Genomic DNA, 19,211 nt, shown 5'->3' on the forward strand with positions numbered 1-19,211 from the left:
ATCACATATTATAGAGACTCCGGATTCTGTTATGTTCCTCCAAAGAATATTGATTTGTGTATGTGTGTATATGTTTTAGCAGGCAGTTAAATTGGCTGAAATCCTACTTCAAACTTTGTCTCCTCTTTGATGTGGTAGCTCAAATTTAATTTCAGTTCTTTTAGCCTTTAGCAAGACTGCTTGGCACCTGCCCCATGAAGTCCAGAGGTTAACCAAGATTTGGGAAGAATATGTATCTGTAGAATGTGTACACAAGCTCTTCCTCTTTGAATGTCTCCTTCCAGAATTTCTCCCCTAAATTTCCAGGTGCTGTTGTTGCCCCAATCTCCATTCTCATGTTCATCAAGTCAATAAGACTGTGGGTTCAATTCAGATTTTAGCTGCCCAACATGGCAAAGACTGGCGCTTGCTCTTAGGCTAAAAGCCATTAAAAATTGGAAGCTCATTCAGTGCCATTCCTTTCCTTCAAATGTCAACTCCCATCCAGTATCTTCCCGGCTTTGGTTGCTTTCTGGTGCCTTCAAGTAGTTGCTTTTTATGTTTTGCCCAGAATTTATCATTGTTATATGCTAAAGGTTGTTTTGGTAGGAGCTATTTGGTCACCACTGGAAGTGGAATGCCTCAGTAATATACTGTTTATGGATTCATATATAGTGATAAACTGTAAAGTATAACAGAAGGATTATTACTTTTGGGGAGGAGTAGTGAGTGATGCAAACAAGGATTGGCACACAGGAAGCTTCTAAGAGGAGGGCAACATTCTGGTTTTTAACATGTGTGGTCGTTACACAGGTGTCTGCCTTATGTTATTAGTCAAGGTTCTCCAGGGAAACAGAACCAACAGGAGATATCTGTAAATATGAGATTTTATAGAAGTGTCTCACACAACTGTGAGGTTGCATGAGCCCAAATTCCATACGGCAGGGTGCATGAGCCCAAATTCTGCAGTGCAGGCAGTGAGCTGGGAACTTCGATGAAAGTCTTTGATGAACTCCCCATGAGAGGCTGGCTAGCTGGCTGAAGAAAAATGAAAGTTCTCTCTTGTCCTTTAAAAGTCTTCATCTGATTGGATTCTCTCATTGTGGAAGACACTCCCTTAGTTGATCCTAGATGTAATCAGCCACAGATGCAATCAGTTGACTGATGATTTAATAAACCAGACTTCTGGTTTATTAACCAGCCATGAAATATCCTTGCAGTAACAGTTAGTCCAGTGCTTGCTTGACCAGACACCTGGGCACCATCCCCTGGCCAAGTTGACACATGAATCTAACCATCACACCTTACTATTTTTATAGCTCTTTAAAATGTCATAGATACCTTACATACTCTTCTATGTATGACATAAATAGAGAAGAAAATGTTTAGTGCTCTTAAGGGTGGAGATATAGAATTGGAATCATTGGCACATAGGTGGTGGTTGAGGCTATGGCGATGAATGAGATTTGCTCTAGAAAGGCACAAGGGCCGAGAAGGGAAAAGGCCTGTGGGTAGAGACTGGGGGGCCCTAGCAGCTCATGAACCAGTGGGGAAAGGGGAGCCCACAAAGGCATTTGTAGGTGGCACAGTCGGCCCGTGGAAGGAGAAGCAGCCACCTGTGGTCTCATGGAAGCCAAAGAAGGAGGAAGTTTCAAGAAGAGAGTGATCAGCAAGGGTCACGAATTGCAGTGAAATCAACCAAAAATTAGGATCAGTACTCCTGGAAGTGTACAATTAGGAGGTGGCTGGTTTCAGTGGTGAGAGGTTGCAGAGCACCTGCTACAGGGCATGGAGGAGGGAATGAAGCTGAGGTGGGAAGGGGGACAAGGAGGCTATCCTATGGTTTCCAGGGGGCTCAGTCTCAAAGATGGGAGGGGATACAGAGGCACCTGGGAGCAACAGGAAAAGAAAAGTGCTACAAAACTCAAAAAAGTAGAAGAGGAAAGATAAGGTTGGAGGTAGGAAAATAATCACAAAAAAAGGGGGAAGTAAGGTTATATTCCCACCAAATTTAGCATGGTGCTTTAATCTTGATTTAAACAATTAGGGCTTGTTTAGCAACTGGCAGGGAGGGGGTATTGTTTATTTTGTGTAATCCTGTTGTAATAGTGTAATTGTTGAACCCAGCCACCTGTCTAGAGAGAGTACAGAGGTTCAGGGAAAGCTGATAAAGGCAGGGGCTGGTTTCCACCATGGCATGGACCAAGCCTGTCTCCCCGTCATTCAACAACTGAACGTTTTCAGTTATTCAGCACGCTCCTCCCACAGGGAGCCTGGCACTACCATGGTACCTATCCCCACCCTGGCACAGATCCGACCCCTCCTTGGTGTCTGAGTCCTCATTTTCCAGGACTGAAGATCCCCACCCTGACTCCACTGACCCAACTGGGAGTCTGCACCTCTGCCCAGCTCCTCGTGCCACTCTTTCTCTCTGTTTCTCTCTGTGTGTGTCTCTCTCTCTTTCTAGGATTCTGTCACCTATGCACAAAGGTTGCAAATGAACAAATTTGCAAGGTTACCTAAATATGGTCTACAGGTTTTTTTTTTTTTTTAATTGTCTATGTGGTGGTTTTCAAAAATTTGATTTAGATGCCAACCTTGAAGACTTGGGAGATGTTACGTAAAAATCCAGCCTTCCAGCTTCTCTTGAAGAACTGGGTGGTGGGCCTCCATTCTGAAAGGTGAGAAGCAGGAGGGGCTGGGTGGAACCATCTCCCTGCACAGCCCCATTTCCTTGCCCCCAGCTGGCTTCCTCTAGCCTGCCTGGCCCCGTGGGCATTGGGGCTCACCTGGACGGTGAGGGCCATATGGTTTCTTCCTAGGTGCCCTGCCTACCTGGTGGGATATCATCCTGAAGGCTGAAAAGGATATGGGGCTGGGTACAGGTCAGAGGTTAGAGCCCTGCCATTTAACTAGCTTGGCACAGACCTGAAAAGCTTCCTTCGTGTATAAAATGGATATATCGGTACCTTCCCTGAAGGACGTAGGCTGTGTGAAGATTCAAAATAATAGGCGTGTAACAGGGTGGCCTGGATAAAGACTGGGTCTAAGATTTTTGAAATCTCATGTAAATGGGGAAAGGTGTCATTTATAAGCTGCAAGTGATTTTCTGCTCACCTGGGACAAGTCACATAACTGCTTTGTGCTTCAGACTCCTCAACTGCAAATGAAAATAAGAGTTCCTACTTTAGAGAGTTGATATGACAATGAAATGAGATCATGATTTGTAGTAGTCGATCTTGGTTACTTCTTAAGTTAGTGTTCTAGTTTGCTAATGCTGTCGGGATGCAAAACACCAGAAATGGATTGGCTTTTATAAAGGGGGTTTATTTGGTTACACAGTTACAGTCTTAAGGCCATAAAGTATCCATCAACAAAGGGTACCTTCATTGGAGAAAGGCCATTGGCAACCAGAAAACTTCTGTTAGCTGAGAAGGCATGTGGCTGGTGTCTGCTTGCTCCCGGGTTGAGTTTCAAAATGGCATTCTCCAAAATGTCTGCATCAGCTTCCAATGGCCATCTTCAAAATGTCTCTCATCTGCAGCTCCTCTCTCAGTTCCTGTGCATTCTTCAAAGTGTCCCTCTTGGCTGTAGCAAGCTTGCTCCTTCTGTCTGAGCTTATACAGTGCTCTAGTAAACTACTAAGGCCATGCTGAATGGACAGAGCCACACCTCCATGGAAATCATCCAATCAGAGTTATCACCAACAGTTGGGTGGGTTGCATCTCCGTGGAAACACTCAAAGAATTACAATCTAATCAACACTAATATGCCTGCTCATATAAGATTGCATCAAAGAATATGGATTTTTCTGGGGGACATAATACATTCAAACTGGCACAGTTAGTTTCTATTTTTATCTATTATGCACTCACAAAGCTTGAGTTCTACAAGGTTAGTTACATAAAGAAGGGAGAAGGAAGAAGATGGTGGCATAGAGAGGAGTGGAAGCTAGTTTGTCCCCCTGGAACAACTAATAAACAACCAGGAACAACTGGTAAATAATCTGGAATAACTGGAGGGGGACAAACGTGACTGTCCACTCATCATTCACCAGCCTGAATTGGGAGGAATGCCTAAGATCGCAGCATAAAATCTGTAAGTAAAAACTGAGAATCCAAGCCAGTAACCCCCTCCCACCATACCCCAAACTGCAAAGCCTTGTGGTGCTAGAGAGCAGCACTCTCCCAGCAAGTGAATATAGCTCAGCTGAGCCCTCACTGGGGTTTTAATTAACAAACGTGGACTGCTTGATACAAGCTATGAATCCCCAAGAAGCAGACAGAGGCTTTGGGTGATGACTGACCTTGGAGAGCCAGAGGGTGGCCAAGGACTGGCCCTGAAGGGGGCTTTCTGCTCCTTTTTTGGCTCAGTGGAGAAAGCCTCAGTCATTTTCAGTTCCCAGTACTGTGACCCAGACAAGGGTGGAGATAGTACAGGCAGAGACCATTTGAATGTTAATGACCTCTCCCTAGGGAGGGTCTCTTCCCTAAGAGGAAAGAGGTGGGACCCAGCTCTACTACCCACCTTCCATTCATTACCAGACCCCAGAGCCTGGGGGAAAACAGTCACAAGCCACACCTCCTTATACCAGTCTGGAGATACAGGCTGACAGGCACCACCTGCTGGGTAGAAAAGCACAGTGACTTGAGGCCTCACAGTGTGTACCAATCTTCTAAGACACCCTCAGGGAAACTGGATACTATTCCCTCCTTCCAAGACCTGAGCCCATTCTGGTCTGGGAAAACCTGATTGGGGTAACCAAGGAAACCAGATGCTTAGACAACAGAAAACTACAACCTACATTAAGAATAACAAATTATGGCCCAGTCAAAGGAACAAACCTACACTTCAACTGAGATACAGGAATTTAAACAACTAATACTAAATCAATTTAAAAAGTTTAGGGAAGATATGGCAAAAGAGATGAAGTGTATAATGGAAACACTGGGCGTACATAAGGGAGAAATCGAAAGTTTGAAAAAACAGCTGGCAGAATCTATGGAAATGAAAGGCACGACACACAAGATGAAGGACACAATGGAGACATACAACAGCAGATCTCAAGAGGCAGAAGAAAACACTCAGGAACTGGAGAACAAGGCACCTGAAAGCCTACACACAAGAGAACAGATACAAAAAAGAATGGAAAAATATGAGAAACGTCTCTGGGAACTTAAGGACAAAATGAAATGCGGGAATGTATGTGTCATGGGTGTCCCAGAAGGAGAAGAGAAAGGAAAAGGGGCAGAAGCAATAATAGAGGAAATAATAATTGAAAATTTCCCATCTCTTATGAAAGACGTAAAATTACGGATCTAAGAAGCCCAGCATACCCCAAACAGAATAGATCTGAATAGGCCTTCGCCAAAGACACTTAATAATCAGATTATCAAATGTCAAAGATAAAGAGAGAATCCTGAAAGCAACAAGAGAAAAGCAATCCATCACATCCACAGGAAGCTTGATAAGACTATGTGTGGATTTCTCAACAGAAACCATGGAGGCAAGAAAAAGTGGGGTGATATATTTAAGATCTGAAAGAGAAAAACCACCAACAAAGAATCCTATATCTGGCAAAACTGTCCTTCGAATATGAGGGAGAGCTTAAAATATTCTCTGACAAACAGACAATGGCTGTGTTTGTGAACAAGATACCTGCTCTACAGGAAACACTAAAAGAAACACTGCAGACAGAAAGGAAAAGACAGGAGTGAGAGGTTTGGAAAACAATTTTGGGAGATAGTAGCACAGCAATATAAGTACACTGAACAAAGATGACTGCAAGTTTGTTTGAAAGAGGAAGGTTAGGAGCATGTGGGACACCAGAACGAAAGATGAAAGATAAAGACTGGGACTGTATAACTCAGTGAAACCTAGGGTGCTCAATAACTGTAATAAAGTGTACAAATATGTTTTCACATGGGGTAGAACAAATGAATGTCAACATTGTAAGGTGTTAAAAATAGGGTAGGATTGGGGGGAAATACAATCAATGCAAACTAGAGACTATAATTAACAGAAACATTGTATTGTGCTTCCTTTAATATAACAAAGGCAATATACCAAAGCTAAATGCATATGGGGGTGGGGAATAGGGGAAGGGTATGGGACTCCTGGGCTTGGTGATGTTGTCTGACTTTTTATTCTACTTTAGGTTAATGCCCTCTTTCCTTTTGTTGCTTTCTAGCTGTCATTTTTTTCCCTCTCTCTTTTATCTTTTTCTTTTGCCTCTCTGCCTTCTTTGATTCTTCCTCCTTCTTTGTGGAAGAAATGGAGATGTCCTTATATAGATAGTGGTGATGGTGCCGAGTACATAAATATGTGACTATACAGGGAACCAACGATTGTTTACTTAGGATGGAATGTATGGTGTGTGAACAAAACAGTTTTTTAAAACATGGGTTGATGAAGAAATCTTGAGAGCACTATATTGAGTGAAATAAGACAGACACATAAGGACAGATATTGCAGGATCTCACTGATATGAACTAATTAAAATATGTAAACTCAAAGACATGAAATATAAGTTACCAGGATATAGAATGAGGCTAAAGAATGGGGAGCAGTTGCTTTTGAGCAGAATGTTCAACTAGGGTGAACTTAAAACTTTTGGAAATGGACAGAGGTGATGGTAGCATGTTGTGAGAATAACTAACAGTGCTGAATGGTCTGTAAATGTGGTGAAAAGGGGAAGCTCAGAGTCACGTATGTCACCAGAAGGAAAGTTGGAGGTTAAAAGATGGGAATGTATAAAACAGTGAATCTTGTGGTGGACAATGTCCTTTATTAACTGTACAAATATTAGAAGTCTCTCTCATGAACTAGAACAAATGTATGACACTATAACTAGAAGTTAATAATAGAGGGGCATCATTTTTCATAGCTTCTCTTAAACCTCTAGCTGTGGGAGATATGACAGCTCTGATTACATCATATCCTGCTAATCCTGCTGCATGGAATAGGATGGTAAACCAATAGGTGCAAGCATAGAAATAGGGGCAAAGTTTTGTCTTCAGTAGATTATATACAAAAGTAAAGCTTACAGAGCAGTCACTCATTAAAACGTCTCGTAGGGTTTCATCATTTTGTTGCCAGGCTGCACTTGCTGCCTGTTGCACATAACAGCCAATCTATGACACCTGGGTTTCAAAGAGAGAGCTTTTACTGCAAAGCATGATGCAAGGGAAACAGGAGCTTCAGATCTGTCTCCTCAAACTGGAGAGCTTCTGAGAGTTTTATAGCATCTTGGCAAAAGGTGGACTTATGATAATGAGTGCAGTGGTTTGAGATGACGTGCTTAGAGAGAGTCTAATTATGAAGTAAATGCAGCCAGCTTACATATTTGGTCATAGGACATATGTAAGGAAAATGGCAGCTTAATATGATTATGGGCATGATTTTTACAATGAGGTATAGGTGACCACAGGTTACAGTTTTGTGCTACTGAGCAGGTCAGATAGGACTGGCCCTATCTAGTGCAATAATGGAGGAGAGGGGGTGGGTTGGCTCAGGTTTCTTCATTAATAAAACATTATGGGGGCTGTTGACGGAATCACAAGGCTTTTAAGTTACAAAACAAGATAAGCCCAGGGTCACTAGATTCTCACGAGGCTGTTCAGTTACAGTTACAGAGTAAAGCATCACGGCATCTGGGCAACAGTTCAAGTGAGCTATAACAGTTACAAGCAATTGCCATTTGGCTGCGTAATAATATATCAGGTTAATAAACAGCTAAGTAAAGTTCAGTAGACTATAATTATATTTGTTAATTCTCAGTTACAATTTGACCAAGGGCTTGTCTTTCCAGCCATTTTTTTAATCATCTCTAATACGAGGAGACATGGTAGCCACGAGAAGGCGGGACGGAGCCCACAGGTGAAGCTCTGCTGGAAGGCACGAAGGAACTCAGTGGTCAGTGGGGGTCCCGTACACTTTGAGGCCGAGCAACTTACGTTGCCCTCCAAGGCTGCACAAGAGCTTGAGCCTCTTCCTGAGCTTTCAAATGCTCTGCCCCAGAAAGGGTTGAGAAGAGGTAAAAAGGAGTTGGCCTTGAATGCTCCAGCCCACGGGCCACTCAGTACTTTCCAAGGTTGGAGTATCAGATTTGGACAATGATACTTGAAGAGTCGTGGGGAATTCAGAGATGGTTTTTTCAGGAAATTTCTCTTCCCACAGCATATCATTTTCTTGAGTAGACCTTAAAAACAGGCCCCGAGGCCCGTCGCGGGTGTCGACGGCGGCTTGTGGCCCAGGAGGGCAAGGGGGTTCCCCAGGGCCGCTGGTGGCAGGTCGCGAGGGGCAGCACGGCCACCAGGGCAGCACTGTGGGCTCAGGGCTCGTTTGTTATTTCTGACAGATGGACCGTATAAGATGTTACCATTAGGGAAAACTGAGTGAAGCTCATAAAGGAGCTCTTTTCAACTTTTCTCTGAATCTAAAATTATTCCAAAATAAAAAATACATTTAGAAAATGAAGGTGAAATGCTTTCTTCTGACAAACAAAAGCTGGGATAATTCGTTGCTGGCAGCCTTGCACTACAAGAAAGGTTAAAAGACGTTCTTCAGGTGGAAGGAAAATCATACCAGATGGAAAATTGAATTTACTGAAAATATTGACGAGAATAAGAAATGGCAAATATTTGGGTAAATATTAAAATTTTTTTTTCTCATTTTAAAATTTCTTTAAAAGGCAATTGACTTTTAAAGCAAAAATAATCTCAAAGCACTGGGGGCTAAGAACATGTAGATTTAAATATATGACGAAAATGGCAGAGAGGATGAGTGGGAGCAGTGGGAAGTATCCTTCTGGAAGGTTCTAGCATTATATATGAAGTGGTGCGGTACTATTTGCAGGTAGTCTGTGGGAAGAGTCCCAGGTGAGAGCAGCTTCAGGGCCATTTCTGTGCATTTTCTGAGGGGGGTGGGGATGCATCATACAACAGCTCCCCACTGCTCACCCAGCCCCACCCAGCCCCTCCATTATCAGTCAGGGTTCTCCAGAAAAACAGAATACAGGAGATATATATATATATATTTAGTACCTGTACAGTGATTCAGTATATGTGTATTAATTAAGAGATCTATTATTTCTAAGGAAGTAGCTTACACAATTGTGGGGACGGGCATATCCGAATTCCGTAGGGCAGGCCAAAGGCTGGAAATTCCTATAAAGATGATGTTGAAGTCTTGAGGCCAAACTCCTCAGGGGAAGCTGGCAGGACTGGAAATCTGAGTAAGAGTGGATGGTGATAATAATGTAGATTACAAGGGGTGACAGTGTGATTGTGAAGACCTTGTGGATCACACCCCCTTTACCTAGTGTATGGATGAGTGGAGGAATGGGGATAAAAACTAAAAGACAAATGGGGTGGGATGGGGGGGATGATTTGGGTGTGTTTTTTCACTTTTATTTTTTATTTTTGTTCTGGTTCTTTCTGATGTAAGGAAAATGTTCAGAGATAGACTGTGGTGATGAACGCATAACTATGTTATACTGTGGACAGTGGATTGTATATCATGGATGATTGTATGGTGTGTGAATGTATTTCAATAAAACTGAATTTAATTAAAAAAAAAAAAAGAGTGGATGGTGGACTCTTGAGGCAGAAATTCTTCTGACCTCAGGAACCCTCTGTTCTTGCTGTTAAGACCCCCACTGGATTAGATGAGGCCCTCGTATGTTATGGAGCGTCATCTCCTTAACTTAAGGTCAGCTGATTGCAGATGCTAGTGCGATCGTCGAGACACCTCCACAGTAGCAAGCAGGCCAGTGTTTGACTGGACAACTGGACAACATAACCAATCAAGATGACACGTGATGTAGTTGTCACACCGTCTCTCCGTGCATGTCGCGTGGCTGCTGCTTTCCTGAAAAGAACCTCTGCCCTTATTATTGAGAAGTGACCCGCCTTTGGGGAAAGGGCAAGAACCCAGATGTAACTCAGCTTCAAGGTTGAATAAATGGGCCAAATTTGACCTCAAAATAGAACCAGCCCTATGAGCTTCCTTTAATCTTGTTTTCTTCTTTGGGTGTAAAATTAAGGCATCATTTGGGTTTTCTCAAGCTTCACTTTTTAGACTAAGAGATCCTAAAATGGGGAAAGGAGGAAGGCAGAAAGTGGCAATTTCATTAGCAAAATGGTGATTGAGACTTATAGCTCTCAGCTACAAAGATTTTATGTGTATTTATAAATACATTAAGGTGAACTTGGCTGTAGACAATTTATGGATCCTGGAAATGTTCCTGGCAATTTGGTAGATAATATTTGTAAAGAAATCAGATTTTAAATTAACCAAGGAGGGAACTACCAGAAGGTTGTGTTGTGATGCGTTTATTCAGTAGTTCCAGAGCTCCTGCCGTTGCTACACATGGTGATAAGTGCTGGGGACTCAGAAACACCCCCAAGGAATCCTGACAGTCAAGAGAGATGTGACAATACCCTCTGACCAGGGCCGCGACCACAGTGCGCAGCGGAGTCATGCAAAAGGAACTCGCCATCAAAGGAGACCTTTTAAAAATTAATTGGTGAACCTTTAAAAAGTTAATTGATTAAAAATGAACGAATAAACATATGACCCAGCAATTCTACTCCTACGTATACGTACCAACGAAGCTGAAAACGGGTTTGAACAGATATTTGTGCACTGATGTTCACAGCAGCATTATTCACAATAGCCCAAAGGTGGAAGCTACCGAAGTGTCCATCAACAGGTGAATGGATAAATGACATGTGGACTATCCGTACAGTGGAATATTATTCAGCCATAAACAGGAATGAAGTTCTGACATATGGATTGTGCTGGTTTTTATGTTTACATCCCCCAGAAAAAGCCATATTCTTTAATGTGTTCTTGTGGGGGCAGACGTATTAGTGTGGACTGGGTTGAAACCTATTGGTTCAGTGTCCGTGGAGATGTGACCCACCCAACTGTAGGTGATGACTCTGATTGGATAATTTCCATGGAAGTGTGGCCCCGCCCATTCAACGTGGGCCTTGTTTAGTTTACCGGAGCACTATACAAGCTCAGACAGAAGGAGCTCATAGCTACCTGGAACTGAGACAGACATTTTGAAGATGGCTGTTGGAAGCTGATGCAGACATTTTGGAGAACACCATTTTGAAACGCAACCTGGGATCAAGCAGATGCCAGCCACGTGCCTTCCCAGCTAACAGAGGTTTTCCGGACGTCGTAAGCCATCCTCCAGTGAAGGTATCCTTTGTTGTGGACACTTTATGGCCTTAAGACTGTAACTGTGTAACCAAATAAATCCCCTTTATAAAAGCCATTCCATTTCTGGTGTTTTGCATTCTGGCAGCTTTAGCAAACTGGAACATGGATGAACCTTGAAAACATTATGCTGGGCGAAACAAGCCAGACACAAAAGGACAAACAAACACTGTGTGATTTCACTTATATGAGGTATCTAGAATAGGTAAATTCATAGGGACAAAAAAATTTAGACTAGAGGTTACAAGGGCTGGGGGAGGGGAAGATGGGGGTTATTGCTTAATGGGCACAGAATTTCTGTTTGGGGTGGTGAAAAAGTTCTGGAAATAGATATTGATGGTTGCACAAAATTGCGTATGTAATTAATTAATGCCATTGAATTATACACTTAAAAGTGATTGAAATAGTAAAAATTTTAAGTTATGTATATTTTGCCACGATAAAAAAAGAAAAAATTAATTGATTCTAAAATTGATTGTGGTGGTGAATGCACAGCTATATGATGATACTGTTGATTGTATACTTTGAATGGATTATATGGTGTGTGAATATATCTCAATAAAATTGCATTTAAAAAATCAGTTGGAAAGTTTGTAAAATAACCAGATAGAATTTATGCATTTTTAAAGTGCAAATTTTCACAGTTAGGGCATCCTCAAAGTGCGATAAAAGACAGACTCTCTGGCAGATGTGTGTGGCGATGGCCCTCCCCCATCTTCGGTTTCCTCCACCCCTCTCCACTCTCACTCTTACTCTTGCTGACTCTTGTGTACACTTCCCTTTCTCTAGCTTTTATTTCATCTTTATTGAACTCAGTACTTTCTGCTTAGAAGCAGAAAAGGACAGATGCCCCTTCACCTCTTCTCTAAAGAATGACTTTTGAGGTTCCTACAGATGATCTTGTTGCTGGCAGGAAGTCTTGCCTTAAAGTAATGTTCTGGAATAATGCTGTCATGCTTCTCGATTGTTCCAGGAACACTCCCCTGTTTTGGAGGAAGTGTGACTTGATATATGGATGGAGTAATCATAAGAAATCTGCCGAGGCCCTTCTCTCATTCTCTTCTAAACGGAATCAGAGCTCCTTGGAGATACGGCTGATTCCAGCTCTGTGGCAGGGGGAAGCCAAAATGAACCCAGAACAATCTCGCTGTGCCTGAAAACAGGACGCGCTCATGGATGATGGAGAAATGTAAAAATAAAAATAAAAATAAAAATAAAAAAATCCAGGAGCCAGCTGGAAAGGGCTCTCACCAAACAAAATTGAGAAAATTTGAGCATCCAAAAGAACAATGACTGTGATTAATCAAATGCCACCAATTTATAAAAATCTATGGGCCCATAATAATATTCAAAAAAGAGAAAACAAAAAACAAGAACAGTTTGCTAGAGGGTTGGGGTAGGAAAGAGAATTGAATGCAGAGTGGTACAAGGAACTTTCGGAGGTGATCAAAATGTTTGACCACTAGATTGTGGTGGCTGTTACATCACTTTGTATATTTGTCAAAACACATCAAATTGTAACTTCAAAGGGTGAATTTTGTTGTATTAAATAATTCCTTAGTAAAAAGATGTAACTTGAAGGAAAAAAACCAAAACTCATTTGCCATTATCAAAAGTGATGAAATTTATAATTAAAGGGAAAGAATTAAGTATTTGTACTGTTTTATCAGTAGGAACTACAATCCAGAGTAACCAAATAGCGCCATTTAATAAGGAAGGCACACAGAAGAAATAACAGAATTTGAAAATACAATTTTTCAACTCTTACCAAAATAAGTGATTCAAGTAAAGACCACCAATGAAAGCTTAAACCATCAAGTGAAAATACGATGGAGAACTGGATACCCATGTGGGACCCAGATAACTTGCTAATCACAATGGAAAACAAAACAAAACAAGACATGCCTTGACCACGGATGGCTGTGGCCATCACCCAGGGATCAAACTTAGCATACACTGGATGGTACATAGACATTTTGGGCCACCTGATGAGAAGCAAAAGGAAGATGTGGCTTCCTCAAAGAAGCATTCTTGCCAAAAAATATTTTAATTGGAATCTAATCAAACCTTTTGTTCTACTTCCAGTTTACTAGAAATACTGGGTATAGAGCAACATGTTAAGTGACACCACAAGGAAGCAATCAGAGAAATCCAGAATGTAGGTATGGAAGCCAGCTTCCAACATGGCCCCAGTAATCTTTACCTGCTGCCAGTTGGAGCCTTGAGTTGAATGTGATTGACCTACATAACCAGTCAGATATCGTGGAAGGGATGGCATGAAGCTAAGTCAAAAAGACATTGTAGCCTCTGCCTTGGCCTCGTGGGTCACTTACCATGAGGTAAGCCAGCTGCCATGTCCTGAGGACACTCAAGCAACCTCGCAGAAAGGAACTGAGACCCCTGGCCAACGGCCCACACTAATTTGCCACATGAATGAGCCGCCTTGGAAGTGGATCTTTCAGGTCCAGTCAAGCCTGCAGTTGTCGACCACGATCCTGGCCAATATCCTGACCACAACATCACAAGAGACCCTGGTCCAGAACCACCTAGCTAAGCCACTCCCGAAGTCCTGACCCTCGGAAACCGAAACCGTGTGAAATACTAAAGGTCTGTTGTTGCCTTAAGCCACTAAGTTTTGGGTAATTTGTTATGCATCAATAGATAGCTAATTCCGTGAAACAGAGCCCACAGGTCCTGGTCTCTTCAAAAGAGCCCAAGTCATGGGGAAAAAATAGGGGTGGGCTATGCTAGATAAAAATAGGTTTAAGAGACTGAATGCAACATTTGATTTTTGATTGATCATGGCTCCAAAAAAAACAGCTATAGAATATGTTTTATAGCTAATAGGCAAAATTTGATTATGGACTATGAGTTAGATGATGGGGAATTCATGTCAATTTTATTACATGTGATAATGGTATGGAGGTTATATAGGAGAAGGAAAAGGGGGTATATAGTGTGATATCTGTAGTTTGCTTTGAAACAGTTCACCAAAATGTTTGTTTATACATATGTATATATTTGTATGTATGTATATGTATCTGTGTGTTTGTGTATGTGTATATGATGCATAAATGGCAATATGTTAACCATCGTTGAATCTAGACAATGAGGATATGGGTGTTCATTGTACTAGTCTTCCTACTTTTCTTCCTCTGTGTGAAAATTCTTTATGACAAAACATTTTTTAAAAATTAAATAAAATGATTGCATTAAAAATAATAAGTAGTTCAAATGCTCCAGCCCTGCTCCTTTCTTCTCCCACATCTGTCCCCCTCTGCATCACCATGCCCCCAAGGACAGACACACTTCATTCTCAGCAAATGGCATTGCCTCCTGTCTTCATGGAAGATCTACCCCTCTCCTGTCTCCAGCTGGTCATTCTCCTCCCCTAGGCCCAGAGGCAGAGGAGGCAGGTGGACTCCTGCCCTGCCTGGCCCCAGCTCCTCTCTCTCTCTCGCCAGCTCTCCTGTCTCTCTCCAGAAGCTGCTCCCTTGTGTCCTCCAATTCTCTCTCATCTCCTACCTCAGGAAACAGAAAAAGCTTTCATTAGAAAAGAGAGAGAACTTTTCACTTGACACTTGCAATGTCTGTAACTCTCTTCTACGCCCTGGACCAAAGTATGAGGATGCAAACTTCAGGAAGCACAACTGTGCAGATGGATATTTTGTACCATGTCGTGACTGACAGCTCCAAGCCATGCCCTCCAGAGCCGCCTGCTGAAGGCGTCCTGCTTTCCCCGTTTCCACAGTTGCGTGGAGCAGGCTCCTCCTGGGTTATTAGACAACGGGAACGACACAGCCCAGAATTCTCCAAATCTCACCACATCAAGGGGGAAGTTGTTTTCTTTCTTTTTGTATTTTGCTTAATTGATTGTATAAGGGTCAACTTCAACTCTGGTGCTTTATGTATTCAATATCTCATCAGAACATCTCCGGGAATTATCACCATAGGTTCTACACTCAGCTTTGCTCTTATGTGTTCTTGTGTGCTTTACATCTCCTTGTCAGTTTCTGGATTTGTGAAACTGGGGTGTGTTCGCTCTGCTCGTGCAGTGTGCTGGTGAGTTAATGAGAAGACACCAATCATTTAGGCCTCTGATCAGTGTCCCCTGATGCTCTAACTGGACAGCTCTCCCTCACCCCGCATCACTGTTTCCCCTTGCCCTGCTTTCATTTCTCCAAAGCATGTGGGACGCTTGCTCTGACGGGGCAAGAGGGAACACAGTATCGTGGTGCCGTGCTGTGCTGCCCGGATCCCCCCCCCTCAGGACTGAGGGCTTACTCCCCACCCGCTGTGAGGCCACCCGCTGTTGGTCCTCTCTGGAATTGCCCTTGGTGGGTAAGAGCTGCCTTCCCCAAGGTCACAGTCCCTTCCCGGGAGCATCCTGCCTCCCGTGTCCGGCCAACTCTGAAGGACCATCCCAGCTTCGGACCTTCCCACGAGACCTTGGTGAGGCTGCATCCGAGTCCAGCTTCTCTCCTACCCGCTCCTGCTCCATTCCCTTCCCCTACAGGGCTGGTCCTGAGAGCATGCCCTAAGAACCTTCCTGAACCCTCATCTCCATCTCAGATTCTGCCTCCCTGAGAATCCAGCTTGCAGCAGGCAAATGTGTCATTCACTCCATGGCTAACAGGCAACAAAACAGACTCAAATCCCCACCCAGTGGAGCTTAATGTCTAGTGGTGGAAGAGAGACAAATAAAATAGATACGAAAAATATATAGTCTGTTACTCGGTGATAAATATAGTGGGCAAAGTGGAGAAGAGAGTGTGTGCCTGTGGATAAGGAATTGTATTTTTTAAATTGCGGCCGGGGTGGTCAGGGAAGGCCCCACTGAGCGGGTGACATCTACATTTGAGAAAAGACCTGAAGGGCGAGTGAAGTATCCAGAGATCTGAAGCGAGGGTGGTCTGGGAAAGGGGCAGCAAGTGCAAAGGCCCTGAGGGGGAAGTGATGACAAGAAAGGCAGCCAGGGCAGCCCGAGCAGTGACCACACGAGGGTGGGAGGATGTGTGGTGAAAGCCACTGCGGCAGGGTGGGGTACAGGCCACAAAGTGACCCGAAGGCCACCAGAAGGACGTGGCCTTTACTCTGCATGGGCTGGATGTCACTGGAGGGTTTTGAACAGAAAACTGATCCAAACGCTCTAACTGGATCCCCCTGGCTGTCCCAAGGAGAAGAGATGGGGGTGGGTGGGTCAGAGGGTTGGGTAACAAGGCCAACCTAGGGGGACCAGGTAAGAGGGTGCTGTAGGAGCAGAAGTGCTCAGACGGGGTGAGATTCAGAATCTACTTTGAAGCAAGAGCCAACAGGATTAGCTGACAGATGTGGTTGTGAGCTAGGAGGAGTCAGGGAAGTCGGCTGCAGCGGCTGGAATAACCGAGTTGCCCTGAGCTTACCGGCACAGCCGGAGTTGGCCCCAGTGCTGCCTCTTATCTAATGCTGCTCAGCCACCCACCAGTCCTTCCCTAAAGATGCACCGAGGCCTGCAGGTGGTTGGCTGGCATGCTTCGCTGGTTTGGCACCAAACATCCTGTTTCTTCAAGGGCTTTGCATTATCTCTGCTGGAAGGTACTGGGTGTTGTGTTAACCGTATAGTGTCACTCTCAGGAGGACATTTATTTCACAGCTAGAGCCAAACATGTCTACTCAAAAATAGTAACCTGCTCCATAGACTGTCGACATTTCTTACGGCAGTGGGGTTTCCGATCTCATCCTGATGAGTTTTTCTTGACCTGACTCAGCTACCTTTGATGATTCCTAGGCTGGTTCAAGACTTTCTCTCTCTTTTTTTTTTTTTTTTAAAAAAAAGCAATTAAAAAAAAAACAAAAAACTTTACCTCTTTCTTCAAGCTCTATCTCAGCATGCACACACAAGTGCATACACACTTGCTCACACTCAGTACCCCACTTTGCAGGCACCAGCATCCTCAGTCCTCCAAAATCTGCGTCCCATCCCCCCAATCTATTAACACGCTGTCAGTAATGTAACCCATGTCTTGCAACTCCATCTCTTAACTACAGTGATCCTGGGTCCCAGATTATTTCTAATCTCTCGAATTCTAGCATTCTACAGCAGCACTATCCAATAGAAATATAATGCAAACCCCAAATGTAAGTCACAGATGTAATTTTAAATTTTCTAGGAGCACATTTTAAAAAGTAAAAGAAACAAGTGAATATAATTTTAATAATGTATTTTATTTTACCCAATCTATCCAATGTTATCTTTTCAACACCTAATCCATATAAAAGTTGAAACATTTGACATTCTTTTTTTTTTCTTAAATTTTCATAATCTGGTGAGTATTTTATATTCATGGTGCATCTCAATGTAGACCAGCCACATTTCAAGGCTCAAGAGCCACCCATGGCTGGTGGCCACTGTCCTGGACAGCGTAGTTGTAGGTTCTTTCTCCTCCAAACTGTGGCTCCCGGAAGAGCAGCATCTGCTGCAACTAGCAGCTGGCTAGAAATGCAGACCCTCGGGCCCAGCCCAGATCCACTTAACCGGAATCTGTTTTTAACAAGATGCTCAGGTGATTCAGAGGCACGTTAAAGTCTGAGAAGCACAGGTCGTCATGATCTGGTTTGTTCTTGAAAGTTTCCTTGCAGTTTCCAGATCAGTGTCTTAGTTTTGGCTTCCAAAGCACAGATACCTCCCCAACAATGGAATCCATCTCCATCCTCAGAGAAAGGGGTATTCCTTCACTGTCCCATGAGCGGAGACCTCTTAGAAGGGCTGAGTGCTGCTCACCATCTGCTCACACCCCTTCCTGGCCCACAGGACGCCCCTCACTCCCAGCTCCCCTCCCCAGTTCCCTCTGCTGGCCCTTCAACTGCTCCTTCTTAATCTCTGCTGCTAGCTCTTCATCTTCCTCTTCTTCACTTCTATCCATAACACTCTCATCCTCCTCTTTTTTCCTCTTCTTTGTCCTCTTCTTCTCTTCCTCTTCTCCTTCTGTCTCTCCTTTCCCTACCTCCCCTTCCTTTCCTTCTTATCCTCGTCCCCCTTTCCTCCTTCTCCTCTTTCCTCCTGCTCCTTGGCAGCCCTTACAAGTACGTATTTGCCAGAATTTTGTCTCTGGCCTTGCTCTCTCACCGTTTGATCTACCTGGGTGAATTTGAACACTTCTCTGGCCTCCGAGGAGTGGCAACCAACCCCACATCCACATCCCCGGCCTCGATCTCTCCCGAGCCCCAGACCCAGGTTTCCAGCTGCCCCCTGAGCAATTTTTCTGATACATCTTGGCAGGCCCCTCAAACTTAACCTGTCCAAAATTAAACGGACTTTCCTCGCTGGGCTCCCCCTTTGTTTTCTATCTCAAGTGATGGCGTCACCACCTTCCAGGTTCCCAAACAACAATAAAACAGCAATCATCCTCAACCCTAAGTTACCAACAAGCCTCATTGATTTTTTTTGGGGGGGTGAGGGGTGAAGAATTTTTTTATGAAAGAATGATCTTTACTTATTTTATAAGTAAGTTTTATGTGATAAACAGCATGTTTATGTGATAAAATTTTTTATTGTGAACTTTAACATATATTCATAACAGTGATAACTTTCAACATACGATCTTGCAAGTAGTTAGAAAGCAGATCTCAAAGAATGTCAGGGTCACAGTTTCACCACTTCAGCCATTTCCATTATTGTAAAATATAACATACATACAGAAAGGTGTCAACTCTCAATGCACAGCTCAACAAGCAGTCTTACAGGTATTTTCAAAAATTGTTACGGATTACAGTTCCACAATTTCAGTTATTTCCTTATTATGCAATACAAAGTGTATATAGAAAGGTGGAGACCTTCAAGGCACAATTCAATAAGCAGCTATAGAACAAATCTAAGAGATGCTGTAGGCTACCATTCCCCCATGTCATTTACCTCCTTCCAGCCATTCTGACAACCCAGCATCCTAAAATATATATATAATTATATAAAGTTTCAGTATTCATAGACTTTTGTTAACTCTTATCTTGTTTGTTGCTACGCC

General features: G+C 43.2%; 1 pseudogene; it reads right to left on the reverse strand.

Moving 5' to 3' along the window:
• Positions 1 to 1,426: 1,426 nt before the first annotated feature.
• Positions 1,427 to 19,211, reverse strand: part of LOC119542525 — a 91,616-nt pseudogene continuing 73,831 nt past the window's right edge.

This window comes from Choloepus didactylus, chromosome 8, assembly GCF_015220235.1.
Source record: "Choloepus didactylus isolate mChoDid1 chromosome 8, mChoDid1.pri, whole genome shotgun sequence".
NCBI classification, from domain to species: domain Eukaryota; kingdom Metazoa; phylum Chordata; class Mammalia; order Pilosa; family Megalonychidae; genus Choloepus; species Choloepus didactylus.